This window comes from Staurois parvus, unplaced genomic scaffold (genome assembly GCF_062004578.1).
Source record: "Staurois parvus isolate SC_StPar_1 unplaced genomic scaffold, SC_StPar_1.0 ptg000409l, whole genome shotgun sequence".
Classification (NCBI taxonomy): domain Eukaryota; kingdom Metazoa; phylum Chordata; class Amphibia; order Anura; family Ranidae; genus Staurois; species Staurois parvus.
Window position 1 is genome coordinate 3,165,415 of NW_028318205.1, and position 15,837 is coordinate 3,181,251.

Sequence of the window (15,837 nt, forward strand, 5' to 3'; positions counted from 1 at the left end):
GTCTTGCCCAGCATGGCCCTGTTAGGCATGCCACCATCTTCCCGGCCTGGGTTGGTCTTGGTGTGACTCCTCCTGGTAACATGGTGGGAAACAATGACACCTTAAGTTGGAACATGAGTGTGAAACTTCAACTCTTTGGAAAAAAATGGCAATTATCTCCATAAGGTGACCACTGTTCACTCCTCATTGACTCTCTCCCACTAGACCTGGGGGGAGCATGGTGTCTGGGACCAGAGGACCTAAACAGTGAAACAGCTAAAAGAACACCAACTATTCTTACAGGTGAATAACTGGAGTAGTAAAAAAAAAGTGTGGGTGTCTCCCATACCTTTTCTGGGAATGCCTGTCTTTTGAGGGAACTGGCATGTTGACACAACTGTAAAAAAACACAGAAAGCCACCATGGGTTAGTTCCATGTTCCTCTACATATCTGCTATGCAGAATACTACCTGTGGGGGAGCTCAAGGTATGCACCAGTAGCTGCAATGATCGAGGCACAATCACACCCAGAAAAGCAGATACTGGTAGAGGCAAAGCATCTTAACATTTGCCTCCATTCCTCTTGAAGACACCCCCCCCCCCCCCATTGGCTGGCTGGGCAGCAGCGCACATGCTTAGTGTCCAGTGTGTGCACCTAAATTTGTATCTACACCCAAAAACAAAAATGTAATAAATTGCAGTTGTATTCTTTTTTTTCTTTATATTTATCTGGTGATACTGCCAGTTGCATACTTCCTGTCCAAGAGTGAAAACGCTTACTTACTGTGCTATACCTATGGAGGTACTACTAGGATTGTCAACCTAGGCTGTTCTCCTCTCCTCTTGTCAATAACAAAGGGGGAGGTGTTCAGAGCTGATGAAGAGGTGAGCATGGCGGGGCAGCAAAGAGTACACAGTTACAAGCGCACTGGATTTCCAGTATGATCAACAAGCACAGGCACTAATACATCAAAATACTTACACTTAAACTGTAATTTTGAAAGATTGTAAATCATTGTATGCTGCAGAGGCTGCATATCATTTGGACAATGAAAACTACTTAGTAACAGAGAGAGTGATAACATGTTGGATATATACTGTATGGAACACTCTCTAGTGTACAAAGTTTTTTTAATGTGTTTAGATAGAGGCTAGAAACCTGGATATGAGTCAGCCTGGGAGTGAGTCAGCAAGGTTATTTCAGGTTAGGCTGGAGGGCTCTGCAGGTCAGTTTTCTGATACCTCCCTCTGCTATAGAAACTTGGAGAAGTTTCTAGAAGCAGTGGGAGGGGATGAGAAGGGGCTGATCTGTATACTTCATCAATCCATCAGACTATCACCTCTTCTCCTCTCCTTTAGGCGACCCTGAAAACCCACCTCTTCAGGGAAGCCTACCCTGCCCCCTGCTAACTGCCGATCTCCTCCTCTCTTCCCACCACTCCATCCCCCACAGCTTTTCCTACCGTACCACTATCCCCTCCCTCCTAGACTGTAAGTTTCAAGGAGCAGGGCCCTCGAACCCCTCGTGTATCACACTGTATTGTCATTGTACTGTCTCATGTATTGTCTCCCATTGTAATGTACAGCGCTGAGCGAACTATTGGCGCTATATAAATACTGTATAATAATAATAATACTTAGGGGAATCTGGCCAATCCCAAGGCAAGAGGCCTGGCATGGTGCCTAGGTCAGCCCATTAAATATGAGACGGCATGACCAGCAAGGGGGTTGGGTGGAAGATGAAGTGAAGAAGTGCTGCTAGTGTGGAGCCTGGGGGGGGGGCCCCAGAGGAGGAGAGCTGCCTACAGGCTGAAGCTGTACAGAAGGACCTCCACTGTCCCACAGTCTGCCAGGGAAGGATAGGCTGTCAGCAGGGAAGGAGCCAGCCCAGAGTAAGGCCTGAAAGCAGCTGCAACCCATTAAGCTCCAGGAACAGGTCAGTGTGTAATTCTACACCCCCTGGGCCAAATAAAGGAGAGGGCCATCAGTTGCAATGCCCAAGTAGTTCTCCCTGGTACTACATTCTTTGTGTGTCTTGGAATCCCTCGCTCTGGGATACTCTCAAGATAGCCAGTTGGATGAGGAGATTTTCATCTAGGGTCTAAGGAGGTTCATTTAAAGACTGTGTGTTGATTTTTCTGAAGGGAAGAGACACTCCTAAAGTAGTAGAAAGCCTAGGATCCATTTTTCTGCTGTTTGCTGGATTCTTGCCATTTTGCCTAAAAAGTTTGTCCTCCATGTTGTTCTGTTCCATTGGGCATCCCATATACCCCTAGACCCCATCCAAGTTGTTCTGTTCCAGTGGGCATCCCCTATACCCCAAGACCCCATCCAAGCTGTTCATTCCTAATAAAACAACAAAAACCAAGCTCATGGATTGTTTAGTGACTTTGGATGAAAGTGTGGAAAATGCGTGTTGCCTGGCTGTGCAGAGCTTAAGAGGTCCCAAAAACTCAGCGACCCTCCAGAGGGTAGTGCTAGATGTAGAGACTCGTATTCCAGGATATTCCTTTAGTAACCTGCATGGATGGTGTCCCTAGCAACTAGCAACCATCGAATCAGAGGACTGTTGTGTGCTGCCAAGTGATCACAGTGAATCAAGCGGGAGAGTGGACTTGTTCTGTACTGCTGGGAATGTGATAGTTGCAGTGTTGTTCAAGTGCCGATACCCATTCTGTCGCCCGTCGCAACCATGCCGGGCCTGTGCAAATGTCTTCCTGCTGCTCAACAGATGGCTGGAGTTAAAGACTGCGCTAATCATCTATCGTTGTCCTGTATGCTGTTACTCGTAGCAACCATGGTGAGCTACGGTACTCATTGGATTACAATACTTAGTCACCTAACAGTGACTGAGGCTCATGTTCATCCTTTTCAAGTCCTGCTAAAGTCAGTGTGAACCACTGCCATTGTCCATAGCAACCGGGATGGCCTATTGCTTTGTGGATTACAAATGTCCAGCTGCCCAACAGTGGCTGGAATTTGCTTATGTATAATACTAATTACAATGGGGAGTGTGTCATGCTCTTTTCTGTTGCCTGTAGCAACTACCACAGTCCATTGCTACTGTCAATACCCAGTTGCCCAACAGTGGTTGAGTCAAGTGTTATGTTGAGACAAGTTCTGCCAATATCAGTGAACTATCCTTGTGTTCTTGATAGGAAACAGCTTCTTAAGTCTGCAACCCAGTCAGCACACTCGTGCTTAGTGGAGCAAGGGTTAACAGAAGCACAGGAAAAAGTGTGAGGGGTGTGACCCCGTCCTTAAGTCCATCCAGTACATCCAGCATGGAGGGAGAGTAAGAGAGGGGAGCAAGATGGAGGGCGGTGTACAGGTGTTTCTTAAGTTCTTGTTACTGGAGATGACCCTGGTGGATACCAGAGTACATTTAGAGTATCAAGCGATATTCGTCCTTGGTTTGATTGAGGAAGTTAAGAGGCTGTGCCTGATCTGCCCTTGCTGCAGGAGGCCCACCGCCCTGGTCAGTGCCTGGATCAAGTGTGGGCACTGTGGGGAGCCACTGATGAAGCTAACACCCATCACCTACAGTGTGGACCTACAGTCAGGACTGTGTATGGAGCAGCCAGGGAGGAAGTCCCAGAAGGCTGGAGAAAGTTGAGAGACTAATGCTGAGAGTGGAGCGAGTCACAGGACTGAGATTCCCCTGTGAAGATTACCTACTTATCGTTCACCTGGAAATACTGCTGAAGGGTCAGTGCCCACCAGTGCTGCCCACCAGGAACCAGCAAGTTTCCCATAGAGGCCGGACTCACCCGACCGCCTTGTTAGCACCACCTGGAAGGAGCCAAGTTGTGAAGACAGCTTGAAGACAGGTGAGCCACTGGGGAGTGGCAGTGGTGGAAATAAAGATTAAGGGTCACCCAGACTGCAGGCAAAGTTTGTACCCCTGGAGGCAGACTGTGATGAGTGGTCCCCAGAGAGTTACCCCAGAGGAGGAATGGGACTGGGGAGACAATCTAGAAGAATCTGAATCAATGACGGGACTGTCAGAGGTATATACCACACCAGAGACAGCTGGAGGACTTGCGGGCCAAGCCAAGTTCAACCATGGGTCCAGTGAGGACCGTCAAGCCCCTGGGCCAGGACCAGGGCTCAGAACTCTTCTTTCAAACAGTGGATAATTTATTTTACACAATCTTGTGTGCATCCTGGACAAGGCAGGAAGCGGGAATTTCCCAGATTCATACGTTTCCAGAGAGAGATCCAAAAAAGGGTTGCGCTTGAGTGGGAAATGGATTACTCTTATGTCCCACAGGATGTAATGAACACTGTTGAGACCTCCAGGCCACAGTGGGAAGCTGAACTGGTCTGGAACTATATACACATTCTCAAGCTTTTGTGGGGGTCTCAGAATTAATGGAGTCTGGAGTGGGCTATTTCCAAGGACTGTATAAAGATCATCAAAGCTTGGCGGCCAAATTGAAGTTACTCAATTGCTGTCTGGAAGCCTGATGGTAAAGTTATTAGACTGCTTATCCCCAGAATCTACTGTTAAAAAGGCTGACGCAGGATTCTAGCCCAACTGGATTAGGAAGAACACATTGCTATTACCTTCCTGTTGTGTTTTTTTTCTTGCACATGGACTAGGCCGGACCAAATAACCCACTTCTTTTCAAATGTGCTGTTTTGGAAGAAAATACCTGGGTGAAGTCTAGAACTTTTACTTTGCTATGGAGGGGCTCCTTCTTAATGTTTTTTTTTTAAAGACTGCTGAAGTGCCTAATGTTCTCTTTCTGTTGGCAGGATGATAACCCCCTGTTGATAATATTAATTTAGCTAATTAGTTAGAGTGTACAGCTTGTGACTTCTTATTCTGTTTCTGCAGGTGCATCATCCTCCTGTTTAAGAATTGAATGTTGGACTTTCTTTGCTTATGGAGGGCTTCCTTCCAGCAGGAGGTGCTCCACCCTTTTGCAATTTGTGCTACTGTACATATGTTTTTGTTTATGTTGCTAGCTGCAGGGAGTTGTAGTTAGACTGTACATTTGCTGATTTTGCTGCTGTATATATTTAGGATGTATATACTCTATTTTGTTATGCAAATTATTTCTTTGTACATAATCCCTTCCAAGTTTATTCCCTTTTTCCCTCCATTTTTTTATATGGGATGTCCTGCTCATGGGCTCTTGGGCCTGAGCCATTTTTTTCCAGCCAATGAAAACACACAGCTGTTTTTTAATATGGGGGTAGATGTAACACCCTTTAGTGTACATAGGTTTTGTATGTTTAGTTAGAGCAGGGTTTCTCAACCAGGGTTCCATGGAACCCTAGGGTTCCTCCAGAGGGTGCCACGGGTTCCTTGAGCAATGAGCAATTTTTGCCTTACGGGTAAATTCCCACTGACACCATTGATCTTTTTAACAATCTGTAAGGGGGTAATTCTTCCCAATGGCCACAAGTGTAAGGAACATTCTTAACTCTGACTATCACACTAATGTATAATGAATTGTGGATAAAGTCATTTTTAGCAGGGGTTCCCTGAGACTGTAAAGTTATGTCAAGAGTTCCTCTGCACTGAAAAGGTTGAGAAAAGCTCAGTTAGAGGCTTGCTAGAAGCCTGGGTGTGAGTCAGCCTTGGAGTGAGTCAGCAAGGTTACTTCAGGTTAGGCTGGAAGAATGCCTTGTCCTGGGTTAGTCTCAAGATAGTCAGGTTGATGAGGAGATTCTCATCTGGGGTCTGGGGAGGTTTATTTAAGGGGACCAAGTGCTCCTTGCAAAGACTGTGTGCTGATTTTTGAGAAAGGAAGCGACACTCCTGAAGGAGTAGAGCGTCTAGGATCCATTTTCTGCTGTTTGCTGAATTCTTGCCATTTTGCATAAAACATTTGTTCAGTTCCATTGGGCATCCCATATACCCCAAGACCCCATCCAAGTTGTTAATCCCTAATAAAACAATAAAAACCAAGCTCATGGACTGTTTAGTGACTTTGGATGAAAGTGTGGAAAATGCATGATGCCTGGCTGTGCAGACCTTAGGAGGACCCAAAAACTCAGCAGCCCTCAAGAGGGTAGCACTACATGTATATCCAGGTATTTGGTGAAATGGTGGAAAACTGCAAAGTCAGACAAGAAGAAAGATTAGCAAAGATAATACAGTATCATGCTGCATAACACACCTGAACTACAGTACAGTGGCTCAAGCAAACCATGGATATCTTTGATTTCAGAAAAAATGGATTCTTGTTGTCTGTGCATTATTTTTTCAAAACATCTAGGAGTTTTCTGCATAAAACCTTTAGCACCAGCTTTGAAAAGTTAAGTCTGCATTTGCGTCATAAAGATTATTCAAGGCAACACGTCTGTCTTCAGCAGAGAAAAACAAATAATATTGCATCCCAGTGGGAAGTTTAGTGAGGTTACTCTAGTCTTACATATCCTCAAGACAGATTGTTCAAGCTATAATGTCTGGAAAAATCCTTTTAAGTAATAAGGAAAATGTGCAAATACAAGTATACAAAGAATTTAATAGCAACCAGTAGTAGTTATCGGGGTTGATTTTCTAAAGGCAAATAGACTGTGCACTTTGCACATGCAGTAGCACTCATTTTCCCAAGAGCAAGAGCTTAGCAAATGTGATAAAGTTCTGCTGATTTTCATCATTCAGTTATGTGCAAGCAAAAATTATGTTTTATTAATTTTCTTTGCTTCTGATTGGGTATTCTTTACATAGTGACGCTTCAAAACCTCACTAAGGCAAATGGGGAAAATTAGTGTAACTGCACTTGCAAAGTGTACAGTCTATTACCTTTAGTAAATCCACCCCATAGTGAATATATCAGAGACATGTTTCTACAATATTATCATTCCAGGAACAGCTTTCAAGAGAAAGCCATAGTCAGTATGGTTGAAAAAGTCCATCTAGTTCACTCAATAAAAAAGGAAAAAAAAAATTGTGAAACATGTATATAATCCTATTTACAGAATCCTATACCCACAGTTGATCCAGAGAAGGCAAAAAAACAACAAAGCATGGACAAGTAGATTGTCATGAAGGACAAGTAGATTGGGGCACCGATTTAGTCCCTGGACAAGTAGTGTTTTCAAACATTTACATAGTTACATAGTTAGTCTGGCTAAAAAAAAGACAAAAGTCCATCCAGTTCGACCATTAAAAAAAAAAAAAAGGTTATAATCCTATACCCACAGTTGATCCAGAGGAAGGCAAAAACCCAGCAAAGCATGATCCAATTTTCTCCTGCAGGGAAAAAACTTCCTTCCTGATCCCACGAGAGGCAATCAGATATTCCCTGGATCCATTTTACCTATAAATGTTAGTATCCAGTTATATTCTGTGTATCTAGGAAAGAATCCAGGCCTTTTTTAAAGCAATCTTCTGAGCTAGCCAGAACCAACTCTTGAGGGAGTCTATTCCACATTTTCACAGCTCTTGCTGTGAAAAAATCTTTCCGTATTTGGTGCCCCCTTGTCCTCTGTGATGACCTTAAAGTCAATAATTCTACACCAAGTTCACTATATGGACCACTGATGTATTTATACATGTTGATCATATCCCACTTAATCTCCTCTGTTCAAGAGAGAATAAATTCAGTTCCTCTAATCCAGGGGTCCAGGTGTCAAACTCAATTTTGCCACATCAGCGTTATGGTTGCTCTTAAAAGGGCTAGTTGTATCTGTAAGTCTAGATGTCCAGAGCACCCTCCCCCACATCAGATGTCAAGAACAGCTCCCACAATCAGAAGTCAAAAGTCCCCCACACTCCCTTACGTCACAGTTCACCACCCTTACCTTGTGCTGCTTCTGGAAAGAAGGTGTGGGCGGAGCTAGAAAGCAGAAAGTGCAGGGTCTGGAAGAGTATCAGAGGAGGGCTGGAGGCTGCACAGAGAGGTGTAGGATCTGTAGTTATGTGCTCTTTTCTACTTCCAACTGCTGAGGCGGGGGGGGGGGCAGAGATGAGGTGGGTACTGCAGCTGCAGGAGAGGTGTGAGGGCCACATGAAATGGCCTAGAGGACTGGATTGTGGGCCTTTTGTTTGATATATGTGCTCTAATCTTTCCTCATGGCTGAGCTCCTCCATGCCTCTTATCAGCTTGGTTGCCCTTCTCTGTACTTTCTCCAGTTCCCCAATATCCTTTATGTGAATTGGTGCCCAAAACTGAACTGCATATTCCAGATGAGGTCTTACTAATGATTTGTACAGGGGTAAAATGATATCTCTCTCTCTGGAGTATATAACTCTTTTAATACAAGAGAGGATTTTGCTCGCTTTAGAAATCGCAGCTTGGCATTGCATGCCATTATTAAGCTTGTGATCTACCAGAACCCCCAGATCCTTCTCCACCATTGATTCCCCCAGTTGTATTCCCCCTAGTATGTACAGTGATGTGCAATTCCTATCGCCCGACACCTGAGACATGTAGTTCCGGGCGCCGGGCAGGTAGATTTTTTTCCACCTATATGTCCCGGGCTCTGCTTGCCAATCTGCGGGCCCAGGACTGGCTCAGTGTGTGCAGGCAGGATGTGGTATAGGGGAGGAAGGAAAGGGGACACATCCGCTCCCCTCCCCTTGTTCTCCTCACCCGGAAGTGATATGACGTCACTTCCGGGTCCCCGTTTGACACAATCACGGTAATTGAGGCAGGAAAGAATGTAATGTGGTGCGATGTGTACTGCATTACATTCAGTGGAGCACAGGGGGAGACAAAAAAGAGAACCTGTCACCAAAAGATCATAATCTAGGGGACTTTTTGTCCCTTATGTGATAAAAAAAGTTACTTTTTTGTTTTTTTAAATGGAAGTTACACCCAAGCATATAACACCCTCTCCAAATTTTTCAAGGCCCCCCACCCCCACATATATAAGCATGCACAAACATAAAAGCACACGCTGGGGCGCCCACACATGAAAACGTCGATTGCAATACTCATGTTAGATATCCGGCCAATGCCAGCATCCGTCTTGCGGGTTCCAGTCCCTGTGAGCCTTCGGGACGTACGGGGAGAGGAACCGGCGGGAAATTTAAAAATCTTAAAAAGTGACATTCACTAAATACACTAAAATCACATAGTAAAACATTACTGTTTCAAAGCATTTCACATACATTTTGTCCCGAGTGCTTTGTCCTGTGCCCTGCCTGCATTTTTACTGTTCTTTCTGCCTGGAAACTGAGAAAAGTCCATGGCGTCCAAAAAGAGTCCCTTTAGGTCAAAAGTGGTTTTAGACCAGCTAGAGAACAGCGATAGTAAATCATTATCACTCAATTCTGCAAGTAGTTCTAATTTACCATGCGGCGCTGCTACGGGATCCCGCGATCACTTACCTTGTCCTGCGCTCCCGCGATGTCCCTCCTGCAGTGTCCCCTGTAATGTCCTCCGGCGGATGCTGGCATCTGTCATCTGGGTTCCGTCCCCTGCGAGCATCGGGACGTACGGGGGACGGAACGGCGGGAAATTTGAAAACTACAAAAGGTGGCATTCACTAAAATCACTAAAATCACATAGTAAAACATTACTGCATCAAAGCATTTCACAAACATTTTGTCGCTAGTGCTTTGTCCTGTGCCCTGCCTGCATTTTTACTGTTCTTTCTGCCTGGAAACTGAGAAATGTCCTTGGCGTCCAAAAAGCATCCCTTTAGGTCAAAAGCGGTTTTAGACCAGCTAGAGAACAGCGATAGTAAATTAGAACTACTTGCAGAATTGAGTGATAATGATTCGTTGGGAAATTCGTCATCAGACACTGAAAACGATTTTGCGACTTTGCTCAGTGATGTGCGAACTTGACACTATATTTCAAATTTCAGTGTTTTTGGTTTGATTATATTATTAAATTAAATGTATTATTATATTATTATTTTTTATGATTATTTATTAAATTATAATTTATGATTTCGTGTTTCAAGTTTTATCCTACCCGGGATGTTTACTAGACTCTTGTTCGTACAGATTTCAGTGAGTTATTCCTAAAAATTACAGGCCTACAATAAAAAAAATACATATTTCCATGCAAAAAAAATTACCACTTTGAGCACAGAAATATGGACATAATCAGACCGCTAGGAAGGTTAATGAGTGGATTATCTATTTAACCACTTCCCGCAAAGCACCCCCGTGTTCACACGCAAATGCAAACACATACGTAGATCCTGTGCACATGTGTAAACAGTAATCGTACCACAAGTAAGAGGTATTACCACGACCATCAGAGTGAAAGCAATGGTTCTAAGACACACTCTTTCTATTTAAAGGAGAAATATGACCAAAGCTCTTTTGACTATACTTCTATAGATCAGAGAAGTGTGCTTCAATATGCACTCCTGTGACCCATTTTTGGCTAAAGTCCACTGCTGACTGACGCCACTCAGCCTGCCCAGGCTCAGGAAAAATCCAGACTTTACAGTTGGGATACACCCAGATCATCTGGACCGGCATCTGGCTCATCCTCTCAGCATGCCACTGAGAGCCTGAGCCAGCCGCCACTTCTCAGCACTCCAGTGAGTGCTGGAGGAGCAGAACAGAGAACAAGTGACTGACAGGTTGTGGGGGAAAGATGTAGCAAGGATGGATGCTGCTTCCACATAGGTGAGTATGATTGTTTGTTTTTTTTATATCCTGAACTTCTCTTTTAACTGATAATATGTAAAAGCTTTTAAAGCTTTTTTAATATACTGTAGTTTGTCACCATTCCACGGGTGTGTTTTAAAGTGTGACATGTTTGGTATCTATTTACCTGGCGTAACATTATCTTTTATATTTTATTTTTAAAAATGGGTATTATATTGTGTTTGCGTTCACTATAATGATTAAAGTGTATTTTTTTTCCTGATAATTTGCGTTTGATCAACCGCTGCACAAATATCATATGACAAAATTGCAACAGCCACCAGTTTATTCTCTAGGGCCTTTGCTTATAGAAAACATACAATGTTTGGTGGTTCTAAGTAATATTCTAGTTAAAAAATTACTGATTTTTATGTGCTGATGTACTGTATGTGTGAAGTGTCAGAATTGGCTTGGCCAGCAAGTGGTTAAGTAAAGTTTAGGGCCGGTTCACACCACAGTTTCTACGTTCCAGGTGCATGTGTATTTTCATGTGTTTTTGATGTGTTCCGGTGCATTTGCATGCATTTTTGAGGTCTTCTGGGGTGTTTTTTCCCCTCTTTTTTTCTTCATCCCAATTCAGGATATGTGGGTTCTGGTGCATTTCTGGTGTGTTTAGATGCATTCCGGTGAATCTTCCATGTGTTTTGCCACATTTCAGATGAGCTCCATACAGAAAAAATGCAGCATGTTCTACTGCACTGGAACGCACTGCATTTGTGTGAACTAGGGCCAATGGAATACATAGAAACACTGTGCATGTGTTTTTGATGCAGAACCACTGGACTGCATCTGGTGTGAACCAGCTCTTAGTAAAGTTCCTTGAAAAAGCATACTACTAGTGTAAAAGCAGATGTTAACCCTCAGCAAATATAAGAACTAACATGCTTACAATTGCCTTGAATGTCCACAATGAATAAAATATGCTTAAAAAAAGTTAAACACTTTACCATTTTTGATTTTCTTTCCTTACTGAGCACTGCAAGAAAAGTGGGTGGAGACTAGTATCAGAATTCGGCTTCTTCCATAGATGTCACAATTCCAAATTGCATTTCAGTTCCCAGCAGCCTATGCATCTCTGGTCCTGGAATGCGTATCTGGCTGTAATATCACAGGATGGTTACAAGAGTCTACAGTACATGAATGCTGTTGTTATATATTTGTTAAGTTCTGTGTATTGCCATTTTAAGAGAATGCTATGGTTGTGTTGGCATACCATACTGTTGTCAGAATGTGGGAGTGTGCACAGCAGGTTGGCAGTGTTACCACATCAATAGTACTGTATGGTTAGAGTTGTCATCACAAACAACAGAAAATTTCCCAGCACACATACCAGTTGTCTGCAAGAAAACAAAATTGACCTGGTCTAACAATTCACATTAAAAACAAAGGTTTTAGTTGCACACATTTGCAAATATATGTGAAAGTCGCAGTGTCTATGCCAAGGCTCCTCTGTATAGTGCAGTCCTAACTCTATAGTTTGAGAGTGTCAGGGTCCTGTCCACAGCAGAAGTTCTGGCGTTTCTGCCAATACTCTACATGGCCGCAGAAGGAAACATCAGCCTCAGTCTGGTGCCAGCCAGCTTTTATAAGGAGGCTCATCACTTCCTCTGGTTGCTGGATGATCTCTAGCTCCCCGTGGTTTGTTCTTGGGTCCTGTGGCTTGTGACTTCCTGATTCTGACCCGGCTTGTACTTGGACCTGTCTGCTCTACTGAACCCCTGATCTGACCTCGGCTTGGCTAAAGGATACTCTCTCTCTCGCTCCTCCGTGTATGACCTTGGCTATCCCACCTGACCACGTCTGTTCTGTTTCCCACCCGGTACCTGACTTTGGCTTAAACTGACTAACCAGCAAACATCCAAATCCCAGAAGGCTTGCATACCATGCACAGGTGCCTACAGTCTGCAGACCTATCCCCGTGCACCCGCTGTGCTCCTGAGTGGACCACCAACCAGCACTTCTACAGGTGACCTGTGCAACTTTGGGCCTGACTCCCGCTGTCCCACTCTCAGGGGAGTCTGGAACTTAGCCGCAAGGGAAGCCCTCTCTCCATTGGCCTCCATCACCAGGTACATGATAGAGAGTCTCTAAGTTGGAGCATATATAGCAGTGGATAAATTAAGGACAGGTTTGCCTAGAGAGAGCTCACTCCTCCCTAAAGACAAAGGGACACACTGTATGCCCAGCATGAGCACAATGGCAGATGAAGGCTTCCAATGTGTCTCCGTATGAAATCCAGCCAACAAGCTGTACAGATAAGTGGCAACCACCTCAGTCTTTACGGTAAGGTGCACATAGAAAGGGCTTTGCACATCACATACACCAGAAAATTTCCCAGCACACACAGCTAAAGCACGGTTGGCTGCCCCTGAGGTCCTCATTTGGAGTGCTCTGTGAATGATGTGTTCTTTGGAGAGAGAGAGGTAAAGGGCCAATCACAACGGCCCTTTACCACGTGATCAGCTATGTCCAATCACAGCTGATCACAGTGTAAATAGACTTGCTGGTTATTGGCAGTCTTCTCCCCCTGCACTGTGGCAGCATGAGTAGAGGAGAGCCAGTAACCGACGATTCTCATGGGAACATCTACACTGATGATCAGGGCACTGATTATCAGTGCAGCCCCATAAGTGCAATCAGTGCCCATCAGTGCTGCCTATCAGTGCCCATCAGTGCCACCTAACAGTGCCTCCACATCAGTTCCGCCTATGAGTGCCCATCAGTTCTGCCTATCAGTACCTATCAGTGTTGTCTATCAGTGCTGCCTATCAGTGCCCATCAGTCCTGCCTATTAGTGCCACATGTCAGTGCCCATCAGTGCTGCATATCAGTGCAGCCTCATCAATGCCTCCTTATCAGTGCCCATCACTGCAGCCTCATCAGTGACACCTCATCAGTGCCCATCGGAGGTGCCTAATCAGTGCCCATTAGTGCAGCCTCATCAGGGCACATCAGTGAAGAAGAAAAATTACTTATTTGCAAGATGTTATAACAGAAACTAAGAAAAAAAAATGTTCTACACAATTTTCAGATTTTTTTTTGTTTGTTTAGCAAACAATGAAAAACCCAGAGGTGATCAAACACTCACACTCTATCTGTCTCAAAAGAATGGTAACAATTTCATATGACTACAGTGTTGCATGACAGCACAATTGTCAATCAAAGTGTGACAGTGCCGAAAGCTGAAAATTGGCCTGGGGAGGAAGGGGGTGAAAGTGCCTGGTAGGCAACTAGTTAAAAACATAGTGTTTAGTTGCACACATTGCAAATATATGTTAAAGCCACAGTGACCTATGACGTGCTGTTACTGTTCGAATGTTTATCCATCAGGACCCCTTTCACTCTGTAAAAAGTGGAAGATTGCAGTAATACTGGCCACGGTGGTCCATGACAATGTAGTGCCCGAGAACTCTCATACTCATTTGTAATTTTGAGTTTTTGCCATAAATGTAATTCTAATGTGGAGCACTGAGGTAACATCTAAAATTGTAAGTGACATCACCGTGAAGCTGAGACAGTAATTGCACTGAAAAGACATCATTCCCCTATAGGCAAAAAAGAAAAGTAATTTTCATAATGTAGGCTGAGAACAAAAGTGTTATATTCCAGTATTAAGGAGAAAATAATAATCATTGTCTGACTTTTCATAAATTTCTGCTCAGCTATTGAGTAAGAACATATCTTCAAAATGCAGCGCAATTGAAAGGAAGCAAATGCACTGCAGAAAATGGGCATTATTTTATAAGACGCAAGCCTCTAAACAAGTGCTATTCATGGACCAGCCTGGTCCTGTGGGAGCAGATATTTCACACGTTATAATACAATCTCTGGAAATTTACATTTTTGCTATAAGGTTTAGGCATTAGTATCAGATTTGAGCTTGGGTTCCAGGTGAACCCAATCTGTTGACAGTTCATGGAAACAGCAAACTAATGATGCCATTTGCTGCCATAGGAGCCAACTCCCAATATTGCACTTCCTTGAACTTTGCACTAGTCTTTAAACTTTGGTCAGAATGCTTAGAAGGAGGTGTACTATAGTGTGTACTTGTCTCAATTAAGAGCACGAAGTGTAATTTCTGTCAGCTGTTTCATTCCTCCACTATCTGCATGAATCACTTTTCTGGACACCAGGAGAAAAAAGGTTAAAAAGCGAAAGCTTGTGAGCTGCTATGTGAGTGATAAATACTACTAAGTGCTAATTGTGAACCGCCTGCACCTAACACATAGTCATACTAGTGTGCCAAACCAATACTATTTACTAAAATGTGCCACACTTCACTTAAAAGCTCAAAATAAATAAAATGTCCATCTAATTGCTACTAATTATAATGCATATCAAAATAAATGAAGTTAAAATAAATGAATATCAATTTCCAAAAGCAATGTCCATATAATTGTCAAAAACAGTCAAAACAGGGGGTTCATATATGAACTTCTTCAAATGTGCATAGTTCACTGTGAAATAAAATATCCCGTGCTTCTTAATTGATTTTTTGTGTGAAAAAAAACTTGCATTAGTGTGCTCCCCATCCGGTTGTGCTCTCACCTCAAGTATATGACCAAACAGTTAAGTGAGGTCATATAACGCTTGTGTCCCTTTAAATGGGCCAAAGTATGGATGGGGTGGTATGTTGCTGTTTGAGGTCCTCCTCCACTCAATCGATGTGCTCCCCTTCCATGGTGGTTGATATAGAGGAATGAATCAAATCATAGTGTATTATCCTTTAAAACCATTTTATTAATGAAAGTAATGCACTCACATATATTCTGTATAAAAACCGCTTTGTGCACAAAATGTGTCCTCCAGATTTTTTTCAGTGGTGTAAATGCTACAATTGGCAGCTGGTGTCAGTAAGGATCCATCAAGTATCATGACTTCAAAGCCCCTACGTGTTACGTCACTGGTCACATGGCTTCATCAGAGGGAATGACAGGTGACAGGGGAAAAAAGGTGACAGGGGAGGGCTCTCCACCAGATTGACAGCCTCAGCTCTGTTCCTGTGTACTGTGTGGAGGGGGGATGTCCCTTCTCTCTAATCAGCTCTCAGAGCTCTCCTCTCTGAGCTCTGCAGAGTGTAACTTCAGCTCTCTCCCCCTGTTTTTGACAGCTCAAACAAGCTGTATAGATTCTGCACTTTAAACAGTTGTGGAGAAGAGAAGACCGCAGATATACAGGTACAACCTATGTAGGAGGATTTATTTAATCACCTGAGGACAGCCACTTTACTGGGTTTGCAATCACTTTAAAGTAAAAGTATGTCCCAGTAGTAGTATCACCAT